This window comes from Xyrauchen texanus, chromosome 15 (genome assembly GCF_025860055.1).
Source record: "Xyrauchen texanus isolate HMW12.3.18 chromosome 15, RBS_HiC_50CHRs, whole genome shotgun sequence".
Classification (NCBI taxonomy): Eukaryota; Metazoa; Chordata; class Actinopteri; order Cypriniformes; family Catostomidae; genus Xyrauchen; species Xyrauchen texanus.
The window spans coordinates 18,756,953-18,777,447 of record NC_068290.1 but is presented as its reverse complement, the minus strand read 5'-3'; the positions used below and the strand labels follow the sequence as shown (position 1 = coordinate 18,777,447).

Below are 20,495 nucleotides of genomic sequence, written 5' to 3'. Positions count from 1 at the left end.
AGTAGTTTAATATGCTTTTCATTCAAAATCTGGTGAACTACTCCTCCGGTTCTGATCTCAATGCATGATATAAGTAAACCGTACTATCGAGCATCTACATCTGAGAAGTAATTTGTGTGGAGCACATACTGCACACTACTTTGAGAGCTGAAGACAGCCGCAAACATCAGCCCGTGCATGCTGCACATGAAGACTGTATATTTATTTATTAAATGCAGCCTTTTAAGGTTCACAAAGCTATCGTATGCTATAGCTAGAGACTGCAAATAAAATGCACGAGCCATATGGACTATTTGTATATGGACTATTTGTATACTATCATGTATATGCAGAAATGTATGTATAATGTGTGACAATTGGTCAAATTAAAACTAAAAAAAATTAAATTAAATTTAATGGTGCTTGTATGTTTTTTTGTCTACCATTTTAAAGCTTGATGGTAACAACCATGATTAACACATGGAAGAAGAATTAAAACTTCATTCTCAGAGCCGTTACCGATCCAGGTATCGGTGCATCCCTTAACTACATGTTGTTCTGCAAAATTCTCACAAGATTCACATTTGCTTCTACTGAGGTTAAGGTACGAGTAGGTTTAGAATTTGGGGTAAGGTTAGCAGTGATTTACACATGTACTTTATAATGGAAGTACAATCCAAAAACGTGTATGTACATAGGTACATTGTATCATATGCATAAAAATACTCAGTATTTAAAGACAATAATATAAAGTGATCATATTACAACCTGTTTTTTGGCAGCAGCGGAGCATTGACCTATCACATGCATGTCCGTTGCTTGATTTCTGTGTATATTTTTGACAATTATTATTATTATTTTTTATGCTGATAAGAGGGCCAATGCAAACTTGATATGAAATTTTGATATATAAAATAGCAATAAAGTAATTCAGAAAAAGTTATCATCTTGTTTTGGATGTGTAGACTACATAAAGAATATGACATGCAGATGCCCCAGACAAAAAAAAAAAAAAAAGGATTTGAATGTAAATTGTATTCATCAGAATTAATCGCAATTACAATATCAAACATTTACATTATTTTATGCATAATCATGCGGCCCTATTAGACAATACAACAAACAGCAACTGAATAAATCCAATTCAGACATACTTAAAAAGAACTAACACCACTCTCAAAAGTAAAGATAGAAGCAAAAGAAAGGAAAGATATTGAGAGACAGAGATGTGAAGTGCTCTGTGTGTGGAGTGAAGCTGTCATGCAGCACAGCACATGGTCCTGTCACACCACACCACACCACTCTTCAACGCTCGGAAATACCCTGAAGGCACCACATTGTTCATGTCAACCTGATCTCTTGGTGACGTTCACAGAATTTACAAGTCTGAATAACAAAATAGTAAAACTATTTTGGGACATTTGCACTGCACTTTTCGTGCCATATTAATTTTTGAAAGTAATGGAAACGAACACGTTCAAACTTAAAGATTCGAGCAAATTTAAGTATGAAACTATGCAAAATAAGAAATCACTTAGGTTAAGTTATTAGTGTTTCATTAAGTACAATTTAGTTTGTCATCATTCTTACCCCTTATAACTCAAGATAAACAAAAAGCTGCTGATTCAATTTTAGGTTTGTCGTGTTGCATGTGTCCAAAGTTCCTTGCCAGTGACCCCATCAAATGTCAAATAAAATCCAAGCGGACTGGAGCATAGATCGTCCTTTGAACTATGTCTGGCTGACAGTGGAGAGTCATTCAGCAAAGAGTCTCTAATGCAGAGTGCTCAAACCGTCAGCCCTCCTCCAAGACCCCACCTCCCTCACCCTTTGCCCTAATAAGCCTTTAGCAACTGCCTTCAATCCATCAGTGTCTCTGGATGTAACTGAGATGGTGGAAGGGTGTCAGGATTGGAACGGTTGTCAGTATGTCAGATCCTCTGTTCTCTGGCCTGTACATGTGTGTGTTAAATGTAGTGGCAGCTGCCTACACACCTTTTGTTCCAACACCCTTTTGTGATGTCTTTGCAGTCACAGCTGTAAATTCAGCTTTCTGTGTCCAAAGCGGTCACAGGTTACGAGCTTTCCCAAAAACCCTGCATGCTTATTTTGTATATAAAAAAGTAGCAATAATTTGTGTTCTGAAGCCTTCAATCTTATTTTGTTGCATTTTCAAGACAATATTCACTTCACCGAGAACATACCTCAAGATTTGCCCCTTCCTGACCTCAAACTCTCTGAAGGCCTTTGGAGCAATGTGGGAATGCACGGCCACTGGTTTTTAAAACAACAACATCAGTGAATTTCCAATGGGAGGGACAAAACTTTTTGGGCACTGGCATTCAGAATGTTACAGCTTAATGGATTTTTAAGTAGTTCCAAAACTGCCTTTTTCTTGTGTGGAACACAAGAAAAAAAAAGCTGTAGTCACCATTAATTTTCATTGCATTTTATTTCCATACAATGAAAGTGGATGGTCACTGAGGCTGTAATATACTTACATCCTGCCTAAATTCTCCTTTTTTGTTCATAGGGAAAGTCATTTGGATTTAGAACGACAATGAGTAAAGGAGGACAAACTTCTATTTGGGTGAATGGCCTCTTTGAAAAGGGCAGTTTGGACACCACAGAGCATGTTTTTCCATATAACAACTTCGAGGGGGGGGGGGGGGTTAGTCTCCTTACTCTATAACATTTTGGAAATCTGGCAGTAGTGGGAAGAAAATATACAAACACCATAATAACACACATAACACATGTGGGCCAAAATCCGGCAAACACAATTGTTAGCACAACAAACACCATTGATTGGTCATGGGTCTGTTAAGATCCTGTTTCCTTGTTAACTCTTTCTCTCTCTCTCTCTGAAGATCTCTTTGTTGCACACATAGCACTGGCCCAAAGCCCATATAAGAGGTGCTGTGCAATGGCTGAATCCACTGTCAAGACCGTTTACACTAACTGTGATTGCAGAGTCACTCAGTATGTTTACATTGACTTTAAAAGTTCAATTTTAGTCAGACTAAAATTATAATTAGCTTTTTAAAATGTCATAATGTTTGAGTCGGTCCAATTTTTCTGAACTTGCACTAACGGCCAAGATAATGCAATTTTAGCTCAGCTTCATCCAGCATGTATACACATTAATGGGACCACAACTGGCCATGCTGTTGTGCAGTTGGTCCGAAAGAGGTGACGTGCGACATGTATTTAACACTCCCTTAGCTGACGTGCTTCCTTTAAATATTTTATTACACACTGTTCATGTATACTTGGACAGACAGATGAAGACTGTAGCTAAACTATGCAAAAATCTGCAATAGCTAAATTTTAACTGCACATGTAAATTGTGAATGGCACTATACACACAATCTTCATTTGAACGATCTTGATATGGATTTTTAAATCCCAAGATCGATCTTTCACTCTATGTCGCAACCCTCTATAATTTTAAATCCCAAGATCGATCTTTCACTCTATGTCGCAACCCTCTATAATGCAAGTAAATCACTTGCATGTGCAACCAAATATCATGACTAACCACTAGCTAGTAAATGTTCAGATTTCCCTCACCAGTGATGGAGTAGTAAGTTATTAGCACGAAGGTCCTTTCATTTCGTTTTAAGAGTAAAAGTTTGGTTTAACTCGTTCTATGTGTCCAAATGTGAAAGATTCAAATCCAACTGAAAAATGATAATATATAATTTGTAAAGATATAAAATAACCTTCTAGATATAACTGTACCTAGAAGGGTTGCCTAAAAGGTTCATTTATAATTATGAGCATTAGTTGAGAGAGCATTTCTTTAATATGTAAGCAAAATGGATATTGTTACAGAAATGTACCCATGTGACTCAAGATCATAATCGAAAGCTTGTGAATCAGAATTTAATCGGGATATCTGTATCAATACCCAGCCCTATTACACAAAATTGAATGAACTCTAAAGACAATTAACATTTAACAGATAAAGTACTCTTTCACTTGCATAAGATACTGAGAAACTTCTTAATAAAGGAATTTGTTTATATAAATTGCTTACCATATTTAATAAAATCTCTTATGGTAAGACTACAGTGTTAACTCATTTTAAATGCTTTATAATATGAATGAAAGTACAGGATTGTAGTGGAAATAATTTTTTACCATTTGGGCATCATTAAAAAAATCAAACACAAAATCAGGAAGAAGGTTGATTTCAAGGATTTTGACTGGAGATGATGGATGACGGCTGAAAAATTATCAGTGGAAACAGAGCAAAGCACAATATCGCTTTGTCACATCTTTCCATATCCCCTTTCCCAGTATGCACTGTCATAAAAGGATTCTCATACCAGGAACAGCTGTGTGCATGTGGCCTTATAAAACAGCCAGACCAAATAACAGAGCAAGGACTGTATACACAGTTCTATTCAAATTACCCGTATGAGTTGATGACTGCAGTCAAACATCACAGTTACAAGCTTCTTCCAAAGGTATTTTAACATTTTAGAGTAATGTCTCTCAGTAACAGCACAGACAAGGATTTGCAAAAGATTTTCAACATGATCCATCAAAACAAATATACTATTCTCATGCCCTATTGAGAGATGTTTTCATTTGTTTTCATAAAAGCAAAATGTACAAAGAAATTTGAGTAGAATTTTCCACCTTGTTGCTCTCTTTAGTCATCTCAACACTGTAATTCAAAGAAACATGCTATCTCCCTGCCTAGACTGTCACAGCTAAAGAGTAAGGGTCAAGAGAAGCTAGATGAGTCCTAGCAGAAAACGCAACCGGTTTGTCTTTGCCTAAGCCACTTCAGCTGCCACTCAAAAAGACTGTACCACAATCTCAATAGGACTGAAAAAGAATAACGATTTTTTAATTAATCATGATCTTGATTTGAATGATGCTGATATTAATTCTTATAATCCTTAGATAAATCTTGTACTTTTACTTTGAAGTTTTGGTTTTGTTATCTTTATTATATCTGTTAAATAATAACAATTAAACTGCCTAGTTTGGACCCTGTTTTTAATAACATTTTCATAATGTACTAAGTTCCCTGCCTATAATTTACAGCATTTGGCTGAGAGATAATTTTTTTTCATTTGTAAACAAAATGGATACTATAACTTAAATATACCCAAATAAACCAGAATCAAATTATACCACAATTGATTTAAGAGCTTGTAAATCTGAATAAAATCAAGTCTTCATACCAGCCCAAAGTGTCAGTTCCAAAATATACCAACAGCCATGTCAATGGAAATATATACAGTATATAATACAGTGCTGTGTAAAAGTATTTGCTCCCATCCCGATTTCTTCTGTTTTTGTGTCTCATACTAAATCGTTTAACATTAAACATTAACATTAAATTCTAACAAAATCAACATAAAATAAAAGCAATCAGAGTAAACCCAAAACACAGTTTTTAAATGATAATTTCATTATTGAATACCAACTGGACCTGTGTGAAAACGTTTTTGCCCTTAGTTCCCAAATCCCTAAATCTATGAAACTGCATTCATAATGGGGTTCAGCTGGACTAGACACACCCAGGCCTAATTACTGCCAGCCTTGTTCAATCAAATCAAAACCTAAATAGAACTTTTTCAGCAGCATGAAGTTTTCTAAAATGTCTCACCCATAGCACACTATGCCAAGGTCAAAAGAAATGCCAGAAATAATGAGGAAAAGGTGATTGAAATACATCAGTCTGGGAAGGGTTACAAAGCTATTTCAAAGCCTCTGGGACTCCAAACAACCAACGTGAGAGCCATTATTTCCAAATGGAGAACACTTGGCACAGTAGTGAACCTTCCCAGAAGTGGCTGACCTTCCAAAATTCCTCCAAGAGCAAAGCAACGACTCATCCTGGAAGACACAATAAAGCAAAGGAAGACTATCAGAAAGACACTGGCCAAAAATGCCATCCATGGAAGAAAGGTGAGGCGAAAACAACTGCTAACTCTTAGGCTCGCGTTAAGGCTAGTCTGCATTTTGCCATATTCTGAATTGAATGTTCTGTGGACTGATAAGTCGAAAGTGGAACTGTTTGGAAGACAGGGGCCTCATTACCTCTGGTGTAAATCAAACACAGAATTCCACAAAATAACATCATACCTACGGTCAAGCATGGTGGTGATAGTGTGATGGTGAGTGGAAGCTTTGCTGCTTCAGGGCCAGGGCGATTTGCAGTAATTGAGGAAAACATTAATTCTGCTCTCTACCTGAAAATCCTAAAGGAGAACATCTGGTCATCAGTCTGTGAGTTGAAGTTCAAGTGCAATTAGATTATGCAGCAAAACAATGATCCAAAGCATAAGTCCACCTCTGAATGGCTCAAAAGAAGCAAAAAGTTTTGGAGTGGCCTAGTCAAAGTCCTGACATGAACCTGATTGAGATGCTGTGGCAGGACCTTAAATGGGCCGTTCATGCTCAGAATTCCACCACAGCGTTGTGAAAGACTGATCTCCTGTTATCGGAAGCATTTGGTTGCAGTTGTTGCTGCTAAAGGTGGCACAACCAGCTATTACGTTTAAGGGGACAGTTAGTTTTTCAACATGGGGGATATAAGTGTTTGATATCTTTTTTGCTTCAATAAAAAAAATAAAAAAAAAATAAAATAAAATATATATATATATATATATATATATATATATATATATATATATATATATATATATATATATATATCCGATCCATCCATCCATCCATCGTCAACCGCTTATCCTGTGTACAGGGTCGCGGGGGCTGGAGCCTATCCCAGCTAACATTGGGCGAAAGGCGGGGACACCCTGGACAGGTCTATATATATATATATATATATATTTGAAAACTGTATTTTGTGTTTACTCAGGTTCTCTTACGAGAGGTTCTCTCGTATTGCGTAAGCTAGCTTACGCTACGGGAAAGATTCATCTTTTCTGAGATATTGAAGCCAAAAAATTATCCTTAATTTTGTATCATTTGTCAACGCAGTGCAGCAACTGCAGACCTTGAGCGGACTAGCTAGCGAGCTCATTGGTTGCTCTGCAGCAACTGCTGCAGCCTATAGACGAACTTGCGTGAACTCGCGCCCAATGAGAGGTGCCCGCGCACTCACTGTCCCAAAGCCCGCCAGAATGGGCATGGCTAGGGTGCATATAAGCGCAGTTCGTAGGCTGGAACCCTGATTTTCATCTCTTCAGCGAAGCTCTTCGCATCTCTGAAACTGCAAGAAGCCGCGTCGCTGTTCGAGGGGCATCAAGCAAGCTTGGACAGCGCTCGAAGAAGCCGGCCGCCGCCACCTTCAGCCATCCTGCGAGCTACGCCATCCGGCGACGTATCCTTTTTAAAGCAAACTAGTTCCTCAGTGAACTTCACAAAAGAGCACGAAGCGTCTTTTTAAAGATGCCTCGCGACCTGCGGTTCATGCCGCACCCCTCTCAGCGCCGGAGACCGCCACATCATCTGGCGCTCTCTGCCTGGGACTGGGGCATGCAGAGTTCGCCGCTGACGGCGGATGCGACCTCTGCGAGGAGCTTCCAATGTCGACCCTGCGGGCTCAACTCAAAGCGCTCAGGACCGAGCCGCCAGCCGCCTTCTGTTTCGCAGCGCCGAAGAAGCGCCGCTCCCAAAGGCTGCCGGAACCGGGTTTAGAAGCGACTGTCTCGCCGAGCCTCTCCTCGAGCATCGCGTTCACCCTCCCCGCCCTCGGACGCGCAGTTGCCGCCGAGCGGCCGCGACTGCTGCCACCTCGGAGAGCGAGGCGGAGGACAAGGGCTGCTGTTCCATCATGGCTTCGGACAGCGAGGAGTGGTCACAAGCCTCCTCATCGGCCCAGGAATCCAGCAGGACCCGCGCCGGAGTCGAAGGGGAACTGATACGCCTCCTCACACAGGCCGTCGACCGCCTCGGGCTCGAGTGGTCACCGCCCCCTGAGCAGGATCCCAACAGACTCGACGGCTGCTTTCTTCAAAGCCGTCACCGCGCGGCGCCCTTCCTGCCGGAACTCCACGCCGAGCTCTCTAAATCGTGGAACGCGCCTCTCTCGGCCAGGATTCGATCCCACGTCTCCACCTCTCTCGCTTCAGTGGACAGCGCCGCCGAGAAGGGCTACTCTTCCATCCCCCAGTCGAGGATTCGGTAGCAGCACACCTTTGCCCGCCCTCCGCGAGATGGCGGTCTAAGCCAGTGCTCCCGTCTAAGGCCTGCAGAACTACTTCTGCCTGTGTTGGCCACGCCTATTCCGCCGCCGGCCAAGCCGTATCTGCTCTGCATTCCATGGCCGTCTTGCAGATCCTCCAAGCTGAACCTTCTTCGGAATGGGATGAGAAAGGCAGGCACCCAGAGGCTGTTACAGATCTAAGGAGCGCGACGGACCTCGCCCTTCGCGCCACCAAAGCTGCAGCTCAAGCCCTAGGGAAGTGCATGGCCTCGCTGACTGTAACCGAGAGACACCTGTGGCTAACGCTAGCGGACATGGGAGAAGCTGAGCGCTCCATGTTCCTCAACGCCGCTCTCTCCGTCCAGTCTCTTCGGTTCCGCGGTAAGTGGCATTGTTGACCGCTTTTGGAAGTCCAGAAAGCCACCCAAGCCATGAATCTCTTCCTGCCTCGCCGTGCTAGCTCCTCTGCAGGCCGCCCACGTAACCAGCCTCCTGCACGCAGCATCTTCACAGCTCCAGCTCAACAAAGCCAGACTTCCCAGCGCCGACAGGGCGGCCGCCCCAGATCGCGCTCAGACAGCCGCCGCAGACCGCCACCCCCCCGCGGGCCTTGGCCTAAGATTGCGCTGAAACCTGAACAACCGAAGTCCTCCTAGCTTTGTTGAAAAAACGACGGCTCAGTCCCGCCGCGGCCGGACCACCGTCAAAGCTTCGCCCCCTGTCAGTCCCCTTCTCTCAGGCTACTACAGTGGTGAATTCAGCAGCCAACAAGCCGGTGTTACTACCCGCTTGCTCTGCACTCAAACGCCGCTTTCACGGCGACACAAAAAGATCTTGTAAAGAGCAAACATGTCTTATGTGTAGAAAATGTGCCCACAATCCAGTGTTCACCCCTACACACAAGCATTACACTTCCCGTGTCCCTATCAGAGAGCAAACATGTCTTATGTGTAGAAAATGTGCCCACAATCCAGTGTTCACCCCTACACACAAGCGTTACACTTCCCGTGTTCCTATCAGAGCACACTCACATAAAGCGGGCACAGCCCGCCGAGTGTTAGAGTCAATAAACGCCTCACGAGCCCGCAGTGCACGCCCCTCTCTGCCCGCTCTGTCACACGGCCAGCAAACACCTCTCTTTGTGTAAGTCCCGCGTTCGTGACTATGCTCGCAAGATCACTTAACAGATGTGACTCTTTCCCCATTCATCTCAATCGGAAGTCACTCACAGAACAGCATGTCCCTGCTGTCTGCGAAGCAGTCATGCATAAGCCCAATAAGCGCTCACACATTCTGTTCAGCCCGCTGTGTACGGCAATCAGGGCTGACTCGGCCATTCACCCTCTAGCTGCTACGCTTCAAAGCATGGGAAGCTATCCCAGGGATATGCAAATGGGTGTTAAGCACAATAAAACAGGGCTATTTGCTACAGTTCGATCGCCGCCTCCCCGCTTCAGGGCGCTGCTCGAACTACTGTGAACACGGAAGCAGCCTGCATGCTTCGCTCAGAAATAGCAAACCTTCTGTGCAAAAGGGCCATAGAGAGAGTGCCGCCTTCACTGAGCTGAAGTCAGGGTTTTACAGCCGTTATTTTCTTGTCCCCAAGAAAGACGGCGGCCTCAGACCAATATTAGATCTCAGGGTTTTGAACAAGGTGCTTGCAAAAAGACCGCTCAAAATGCTTACAATCAGGAAACTCCTCGCGCATGTGCGCCAGGGGACTGGTTTATTTCTCTCGATCTGAAAGATGCCTATTTTCAGATTCAGATAAATCCCCGTCACAGGCCATTCTTGAGATTCGCCTCGACGGTCAGGTTTATCAATACACCGTCCTTCCGCTCGCCTGTCCTTAGCACCTCGTACTTTCACGAGCGCATGGATGCGGCGTTCGCACCCCTGCGGAGTCAGGGCTTGCGAATTCTGAACTATTTGGACGATTGGCTGATTTTGGCACAGTCACATACGGAGCTTCTGTCTCACAGGGCAGTTCTCCTCAGTCATCTGAACAGTCTGGGTCTTGCAGTCAATTGGACCAAGAGCTCACTACAGCCCAGTCAGGCAATTTCCTTCCTTGGAATAGAACTAGACTCTGTGGCAATGACGGCTCGCTTATCTACACGGCGCGCGAAAAAAATTTCAGTGTTAGGTTACATGGCCTTAGCCGCAGCAGTACTTCAGCTGGGTTTACTGTGCATGCGCCCGCTTCAGCATTGGCTAAACACCCGCGCGTCTCGCCGGGCATGGGCCACAGGCCGCCAGCCAATCAGAGTGACTCAGACCTGTATATCAGCTCTGCAGCCTTGGACGGTGGCCGAATGGTATCAGCGGGGAGTGACGATGGGAGATGTATCTCGCCGAAAAGTCACCTCGACAGACTCGTCCAACACGGGTTGGGGCGCGGTCTGCGAGGGCTCGCCGGTTTTCGGCCTATGGTCAATTCAGGAAAAGCTCCTTCACATAAATTGTCTGGAAATGATAGCGGTCGAGTACGCCGCCGGCGCTTCCTCCCGGTCATTCAGGGTCACCACGCCCTGGTCCGCTCGGACAACAGATCTGTGGTATCCTATCTAAACCGTTAGGGCGGTGTCAGATCCAGGAACCTCTTCCATCTGACAAAACGCACACTAAGTTGGTCCCAGGGCCACCTGCGCCGCTGAGGGCGACGCGACGTGCCAGGCCACCTGAACGACGGCCCAGACAGACTGTCCAGAGACAATGTTCCCCAGGGAATGGTCCCTGCACGCTCAAACAGTCCAGAAATTATGGCAAATATTCGGCAGAGCAGAGATAGACCTCTTCGCGCCAGAAGAGAACTCTCACTGCCCAGTATTTTTCTCGAAAGCGAGGACGCGCTGGCTCAGGACTGGCCCAACCGCCCGCTTTACGCCTTCCCTCCCGCCTCGCTATTGCCACAGGTAATGCAGAGGATCAGGGAAAGCGCCACTCGGTGCTCCTCATAGCCCCGCTGGGAGAATCAGACATGGTTCCCGGAGCTTACGCAGCTGTCACTGACAGCCCCGTGGCCCATCCCAGTGAGAGCAGATCTCCTCTCTCAAGCTTGCGGCACGATCTGGCATCCCCACCCAGAGCGCTGGGCGCTGCACGCGTGGGTGATCAACGACTACCCGTCGCTTTGCCAGAAGGAGTAATGAACACTATCATACACGCTAGAGCCCCTTCCACGAGAAGACTCTATGCGTCCAAATGGTCAGTGTTTTCAAAATGGTGCACCGACAGAGACCTGGACCCACGGACATGTGGGGTGTCGTCACTGGTCGTGTTTTTACAAGAGCTGTTGGATAAGGGCAGATCCCCATCTACGCTCAAAGTGTACGTGGCGGCCGTCGCGGCGTTCGCCGAACCCCTGCACGGCCAGTCACGGGGTAAAAACGAGCTGGTCATCCGCTTCCTCAGGGGAGCTAGAAGGATGAACCTCCCGCGCCCCCATCGGTTCCTATCTGGGATCTTTCTGTAGTTCTCGAAGCTATGAAAGCCCCCCCTTTCGAACCGCTTGAATCCGTGGATTTGAAATACCTTTCACTCAAAACCGCTTTTCTGACTGCCCTGTCATCAGTTAAACGTGTGGGAGACCTTCACGCGCTGTCTGTCAGCGCTGCGTGTATGGAGTTTGGACCAAGTGACTCCAAGGTCATTTTAAAGCCTAGACACGGCTATGTCCCCAAGGTGATCGGTACTCCTTTCAGAGCACAGATTATTTCCCTATCGGCTCTGCCAGCATCCGATAGCGAACGCGACACAAATCTCCTTTGCCCAGTCAGAGCACTGAGATTGTATACTGCGCGCTCCGCCTCTTTCAGACGCGCTGAGCAGCTTTTCGTTTCGTTCGGAGGGCGCACCAAGGGTCTCGCACCTCGAAACAGACACTGTCTAGATGGATAGTGGACGCTATTGCTGCCGCGTACGCGTCAAAAGACCTGCCATACTCCACCAGAGGCATGGCCTCCTCGTGGGCATGGTCCAGCGGGATTTCCATTCAGGACATATGTGTGGCAGCGGGCTGGGCTTCCCCCTCCACCTTTGTCATATTTTACAATCTGGAAGTGCCCGCTCTGCAGGCAAAACTACTAGCGGTTTAATACGCTACAGCTCCCCTGGTGAGCTGCACTAATGGCACCGCCGCTCTGTTTTTCCCTTCCCACTATGTGCTTATGTATCACACACACACTGACCCGCACTCTTGCCGGCCAAATATTATTTCCCCACTCACAAGGGCTCCCCCGGGTCCCCCACCCCCTGGGGCTCATGCAGTGGATGCTTGAGCGCACGGCGTTGACAATGGGTTCCCGTAGCGTAAGCTAGCTTACGTAATACGAGAGAACCTCTCGTGAAGAGAACGTCTCGGTTACCTACGTAACCTCGGTTCTCTCTAGATGAGGGAACGAGTATTGCGTAGCTGGCCGTGCTTCGCGCCACGCAGCGATTTTCGCTTCATTCAATGAAAACCAGGGTTCCAGCCTCACGAACTGCGCTTATATGCACCCTAGCCACGCCCATTCTGGCGGGCTTTGGGACAGTGAGCGCTGGCGCCTCTCATTGGGCGCGAGTTCACGCAAGTTCGTCTATAGGCTGCAGCAGTTGCCGCAGAGCAACCAATGAGCTCGCTAGCTAGCCCGCTCAAGGTCTGCAGTTGCTGCACTGCGTTGACAAATGATACAAAATTAAGGATAATTTTTTGGCTTCAATATCTCAGAAAAGATGAATCTTTCCCGTAGCGTAAGCTAGCTTACGCAATACTCGTTCCCTCATCTAGAGAGAACCGAGGTTACGTAGGTAACCGAGACGTTATCTTTGTTTTATGCTATATCTCATTTGAAGATCTAAAATAATTTCATTTGAAAAATGCACAATAACAGAAGAAGAAATCAAGATGGGGCAAATACTTTTCCACAGAACTCTGTGTGTGTGTGTGTGTGTGTGTGTGTGTGTGTGTGTGTGTGTGTATGTGTGTGTGGGTGAGCGTGTATTTATCACTTTGTGGGGACCAAATGTCCCCATAAGGATAGTAAAACCCGAAATTTTTGACCTTGTGGGGACATTTTGTCGGTCCCCATGAGGAAAACAGCTTATAAATCATACTAAATTATGTTTTTTGAAAATGTAAAAATGCAGAAAGTTTTCTGTGAGGGTTAGGTTTAGGGGTAGGGTTAGGTTTAGGGGATAGAATATAAAGTTTGTACAGTATAAAAACCATTATGTCTATGGAAAGTCCCCATAAAACATGGAAACACAACATGGGTGTGTGTGTGTGTGTGTGTGTGTGTGTGTGTGTGTGTGTGGTAGCTATCCACAAGCAAGCTTCTTGCATGATATGTAGTCTATAAGACAACATCACCTAACAAGACTGAAAATAGAAACAAGTTTCAAAAGTGCACACGCCGACCTCTTAGACACTTGGTGCTCAAACACGATTTTATTAATCATGAATGGGTCATTTTGAGTAGAACTACAGACTTCACAAAACTAGAAGTTACAAAAAGTAACTACGAAATCAACAATAAAAGTGGTGTAAATAAACTTGCAAACAGTAAAAACATGCAAGCTCATTAATTATTCAAGCCCAGTGCATGCTTGGAACACCAGCATAAAAAAAACGAATTAAAATGTACTTATTTTATTTACCTATGAAATATACTCCAATTAGCAAATATGACAAGATTTTCTACTTTATGATTGATACATGATGGGGCATTTTAAGGATAAACAATAATAAATAATATTTACATATAAGATAGATCATTATTCTTTACATGTTTGAATTTCATACAAAAGTAGAATTTACTAAAAATGTTCTAGTTTCACTTAAAACAATTTTATGTAGAAAGCACTTTTCTGCTATATTTACTACACCACAACAGTATGTTTTTGTGTGTGTAAAATAAATGTTACTTTAAATTCAGCAATTGTGTGTACATTATATTATCACATTATACATTTCATTGTGTATATTCAATTGCACTATCTATATCAAGATAATCTATATCATGTAAATTGGCCATTATGCTTTGTAGATATCAATATCGGTAATGGACATTAAAAAAACAGTACCATTAGGCTAAAATGGTACAGTGTTAAAGTCAAGCATGAGCAATCTTTTAATTCTAGGTCACTGGTTATCCTATAAAACAGGGGTGGGAAACCTTTTTTCCATTAAAGGCCATTTGAGTGTTATTATTATTAGTGTAAAATTATTTGCGGGCCATACAATTGCTTGCAATTTCTGATTGTGGATTGAAATGAATGTACACATTACGTGCTCACACACCAAAAACACTAAAAGGTCTGTCTATTATACAATATTTTGTGTTGTTATCATTTAAAATTATTTTTAAACATTATTTGAAAGGAATTCTTTTTTCAGGTTAATTGAATCAAGGCCATTTTTTTGCTTTACAAATTATTTCTCAAATGGCCTCGTGGGCAAGAAGAAATGGTCTCACGTGCCTTACACGGTCCTGAGGCCTAACGTTCCCCACCCCTGCTATAAAAGAACATTAGGCAATGCAAAAGAAAAACTACTAATGACAGAGCAGTTTTCATTTAGGCCTGGGTCTTTAGGACTTTTGTAAATGTGAAACTCTGCTTCAGTTCCCAATCAAAAGGAATTGTAATTCTCCATCTGGGAGCTGATATTCCAGTTTTCATGTGCTAGCATGATCATAGTCTAAACCAGCCAAGGAAACAAGCTCTTAACATCAGAGCCATAACTGTGCAAGACAAAGAATCATCAGCTGTCTGTAAGAGGTCATGTCTTGTCTTTGCAATGTTTTAGATTGTCTGGCGGGTTTCAGGACGCCCAAGCAACTGTTGCGGCATAGGGTGAGGAAAGATGGGGCTTGGGTGTTAAATAAACAAATTCTCAAAAGGTATGTTAATTTGCTCAGCTCCTCTTGCCATCCTACTGAACACTTGGAACACTCACACACACACACTTCTCAGAAACAGCTGACGTTTCAACAGGCAACAGCTGACAGGCTACAGGTGGGAAGGGCACAACCTCTTTAACCCTACACATCCCCCAGCCCCCATGTACACAGCCTTTTTCTCATCCTAAAGCTAAGCTTTAACACACAGCAATGCACACTGGCACACCTGTTAGTAGCACACAGGAACTGTGATAAACCCTTCCTCCGCCACAGGTTTATTTCTGATTTGAGGCCCCTGTTTGCCTCACTTTTTCTTTCTTTTTCCTCAGTGCAGCGCGTCTCCGTGTTCTGCCAGCATCTTTGATAACCTCAGCAAATGTTTCTGTTCAGTGTGCAGTAAGCCAAATGTTCTGATTGTTTCATAAATCTGGTTTGGTCCCTGCAATTGATTAAGCAAGAATATAGAGGTAAAAAAGGTGGAGTACTCTGGAGCTCGGAAGTGATAGTAATGGTCACTGCAATACTTGCAGGATTTTTTTTTTTTTCCCTGATCGAAATCAAGTGAAAATTATATGGCCAAAATTAACACTTAAATGTAAATATGTCAGATATTTGTACCCCATGGATTATGTATCTGTTGAGAACTCAAGTAAACAAAATGATCAAAATGCCCTTCCAGTTTTGTCAATTTTATTGATAGTAGAAAAAACTATCTTGGTATAGAAAAAAAAGGACAGGAAGGGGAATCGGGAAATGGTTGATCAAACTTGAGTCACTTGCATGAGCACACTCTCAATGCATCAGAGCATGTGCACTTACTGCCAGGCCATGGCTCGAATTAGAGGTGCTATATGTAAGATTGACAGCAAGTGTTTGAAATGGGTACTGCAGTCCAAATTCAAAATATTGGAGAGTTGTATGCCCCACCCCAGACTCGAAGCTCATTTGGGTTGCCAGATTTTTGACATGCAAATTAGCCAACTCAGCATCCGTTTTAAAGGATTTCTGGGCTTTAAGATGACTCCATCTTCCAAAGGCATCTCCAATATTTATCCTTGTTTTACTATGCCTCTGGTCATTTTAGGTCGGGTGGAATCTGTTATCTCTGATCCAGTTCGTTTGCTGTCTTCCATGGCTGCAGCACGCTTGCTTGCAAACCTGTTCAAATCTGGCAATACCATTGTTGAGTGGGCAGTGGGCAGGATCACACAGGCCAAAACATAAACAGAAATTCCAGCCCAGAATGGAATCTTCAAAGTAGAATATACTGGCTGTAGCATTGTTATCGGAGAAGCCAGTATTTCAGCTTAGCATGTTTCCTAATTCTCTAATGACATATTATGATCATTTTATGATTTAGTACAGTACAAATATTACATAGCACCTTTAAGTCAAACTGTCAAAAAACTAAAGTCAAACAGAACAACTCAAATCAGACAATAAATGAACATCACGAGATAGTCACACAGCTCTTTTACAACCCTCAAAAACACATTTGGGTTTGGCACTTGAAAGATAACATTAGAGAAGAAGAAAACAGAAGAATAAAAATAAAGGAAAGTGCTGCCCGCGGTCCTCAAGATGGACTGTAGGAGTGCTTATGTAACATTTGAATAATATAAACATTGGCTTTAATCCCCAGAGGAAACACGTAGTGGTTAAGATTCGTAAAATCCAGCTGAATACAGCTAACAGAAAAGATGCATAAACATCCACATGTACGTCTGTATGGGACAACTGAAGGAGAGGGCTGAGGAAAACAGCTTGTCAATTAATTGATTAAAGGGATAGTTCATCCAAAAATTTGAATTTTGTTTAAAAAAACAACTTTGGTCGAATATTAGCCTCAGTCACCTTTCACTTTCATTTTATGAAACAAAAAGGTTCACTGAAATTGAATGGTGACTGAGGCTAATATTCTACCCAAAATCATCTTTTGTGTTTGGAACAAATAAATGAGTAAATGATGACAGAATTTCCCTTTTTGGGGGAACTATCCCTTTCAATCTACAAAACAAAACTTAACATTACCATGACATAATTCTTTACACCTCTATACATAAATATCCTGTGCAGGAATCTGATTGGCTGACCAGTTTTTGTTGTTATTTGTGCACAATTGCTTTCAGAGCTCCATTTGAGAGAAGCATGCACTATCACACGAGTAAACACTTACAAGCACTCACACAAATTGTGTCACATATGAAGGAGAAAGAAGGAATTTTTTCGCTGTGTTGTTCCTCCTCCCTTTCTGGCATTTTTCCCAGATCTCCATACTGATGAGCAACTCCTGTGATGAGAAGAGGCCAGCCAGCAATCTTCCATTAAAACATGGCGGAGATCTACCATACTGAGATTAAAGAGCGAATGGGACAATGTGTGCAGATGGCCTTAGACAAGAACCACAGCTGTAGTGCCATATAACTGTGGTGCCCCATGAGAGCGAGACAGAGAGAAGCAAGTATAGCAGAATAAAGAAGAACAGAACTACATGTGCAGTTAAAAAAAGAAAGAGCTTTGGCAAGAAATCAGAACAAAAGGCTGAAGTAAGAAAGGCAGAACAGGAGCGAGTGAGAGATGCAGGGGTGTATGGTTTCAGCACTTGGCTTCAACACTTGCTGTATCAGCCGTGTGGGACTGATGACCAACCCTTGCTCTCATGCCACTGTAACCCCTTTAGACCAGCCATTCTCCAACACAGGGCTGTGCCATTGTGCAGTCTGTTTAGGGTAAAAGTAACAAACACAACCTAACATGATGTGATTGACTTGACTGGATGGTTCAGTAACCTCAATAAGCATCTGTGATTTTTGTTGTTACTTGAAAGACCTTCAAAGGATTTTGCAATACAAGTTACACCATTGCTGTAATACAGATCCTGTCCTTAGATGGTGACTAGATTTTAAATGATCAAGGTGATAAAGACATATACTGGAGGCCAGAATTTTGGAATAATGTAGGCCTACAGATTTTGCTCTTATGGAAAGAAATTGGTATTTTTATTCACCAAAGTGGCATTCAACAGATCACAATGTATAGTCAGGACATTAATAAAGTGAAAAATTACTATTACAATTTTAAAATGTTTTAACTTAAACTACTTCAAAGAGTTCTCATCAAAACATCCTCCATGTGCAGCAATGACAACTTTGCAGATCCTTGACATTCTAGCTGTCAGTTTGTCCAGATATTCAGGTGACATTTCTGTAGTGTACACATTTGTACGAAATCTTCAATTTTTTTGGCAATTTCAAGCATTGTATAGCCATCATTCCTCAAAACAATGATTGACTGTCGAGTTTCTAGAGAAAGCTGTTTCTTTTTTTACCTAATATTGACCTTAAGACATGCCAGTCTATTGCATACTGTGGCAACTCAAAAACAAACTCAAAGACAATGTTAAGCTTAATTTAATTAACCAAATAGCTTTCAGCTGTGTTTGATATAATGGCAAGTGATACAAGTTAGCAGAACTTAAATAAATGTATTACATCAAATTAAAGTTAATAAACTCCCAAGTTTAAGTTAATAGAACTTACTTATTTGTTATTAACTAGAAATATTGCGTGAACTAACTCATTTGATGGCACTTTAAATATAACTGAACTGAAATTAAAATTACCATGTATTTGAAACTTGAATACTTCAATTAAAGGGAATCTACCTAGCTAGTCCTAGCTAGAACTACCATAAATAACACAGTGACTAAAAGATTCTAAAAGCACACAATACTTTGATTAGCATAGCAAATACAAAGAGTAAAGCAATGCAGAACTATCTTTAATTGTATCTGTCCTCGACCGAAGCTCAAGCTCCACCATTCATCAATATGGTAACCCCCCAAAACTTTATCATAACAGCAACTCTTCTTTTATTTATTTTTATTTTATCCCCTTTTCTCCCAATTTGGAATGCCCAATTCCCACTACTTAGTAGGTCCTCGTGGTGGTGCGGTTACTCACCTCAATCTGGGTAGTGGAGGACAAGTCTCAGTTGCCTCCGTTTCTGATACAGTCAATCCGTGCATCTTATCACGTGGCTCTTTGTGCATGACACTGCAGAGACTCACAGCATGGGAGGCTAATGCTACTCTCCTCGATCCACACACAATTTACCACACACCCCACTGAGAGCGAGAACCCCTAATCGTGACTACGAAGAGATTATACCATCTGAATCTACCCTCCCTAGTAACCGGGCCAATTTTGTTGCTTAGGAGACCTGGCTGGAGTCACTCAGCATGCCCACGACTCACGACTTCAGGTGTGGTAGTCAGCGTTAATACTCGCTTAGCTACCCAGGCCCCCCACAGCATCTCTTCTAAATAACTCAACAAAACATTAAACATTAACAAGTATCCCCCTTGATATTCATCTTGGACAAAGATACATTATATAACACTTTATTTTAACATTTACTCTCCCTGTCCAGTGCCATCCAAAGCATGCTGGGAAATAGTTGCAGTTAAATATAAGTTTCTGTAAATTTAAAGAGACTCAAAACAATAAAACAATTCAGGTTACTTAAAATGTGTCAGTTTCGTAAAATAGAGTTGCTCTCATAAAATTATTATTTTTATTTTTTTTACTAATTTGTGTGATTACATTTTTCACTACTCAAAACAATTCATTATTTTGAACATTTCAGTTTACAGTGCGTGTTAAGCATTTTTAGCATGAATAACCCTGAACGTGAGGTAGAGCTTGTTAGGTCGTACATCATTAGAAAGCATACTAATTGGAAGTAGATGAGTAGTTCCTGTTATTTCTGTCTTTATATGAATGTGGGATTCAAATCATCAGGATTTTATTCTCCTTTGACTTCTTCACCACCTCGCAGAATCAGGTACAAGGTTGCCGCAAATGTGTTCCCAAGGGAAATATTTGCGTAGGTTACACTCTGTGAAACTGACAGGATGGCAGTGAGTTCTCTGCTTTGTTCTTATGAAAACGCATCCACACAAACCTTGACACTGGCAGAGAGCTGATGGGTAATCTGCCTACTACAACACATATGTAAATTGAAACTAAAAGACAGGTGACTGAAAAATACTGGTTACATTTTCATTCAGTCATTTACCAGACGCTTTCATCCAAAACACAACATAAGCAATATGTCATACAAAAGCAAACATTATCTGCACTATCAAACTGCCAAGTTCTAAAAGTAGCTAGAGACGTATCTATAGACTTAATGCAATAAAGTTCAGAAAAAATACAAAACTGCTCTGGACTGTTACTTTTTAAGAACATCCATTTATTGATAAACAAAAGATACAAAATTATACAGGATTTGAGATCTTTACACAAGTACAAGCCTGTTCACCCTGAAAGAGAAAATGCTGTTAGAAGCTAGGCTATCACAGCCAATCAGAACTTATTTTATGATGTGTGTGTATCAGGATTTTGGACAGTAAGATTTCACTGTGACTATGCTAAACAAACAGACACCAAAGTGTTACAATCACTATGGATGGGAATCATAAGGAATTTAAT

The 20,495-nt window shown here is 42.5% G+C and overlaps 1 protein-coding gene across 13 annotated transcripts in view; it reads right to left on the bottom strand.

The window, feature by feature from the left end:
* The window catches only part of LOC127655637 (myocyte-specific enhancer factor 2D homolog), a 108,491-nt gene that overhangs the window by 80,447 nt on the left and 7,549 nt on the right, over nt 1–20,495 (bottom strand). Inside the window, exon 1 of one of the 13 annotated variants that reach the window (XM_052143536.1) lies at nt 1,570–1,731. The exons of the other annotated variants lie outside the window; for them this stretch is intronic. The gene's annotated coding sequence lies outside the window, so the exon portion shown is untranslated. Of the gene's footprint in view, nt 1–1,569; nt 1,732–20,495 lie in introns of those variants that run through there. 13 annotated transcript variants of the gene reach the window in all.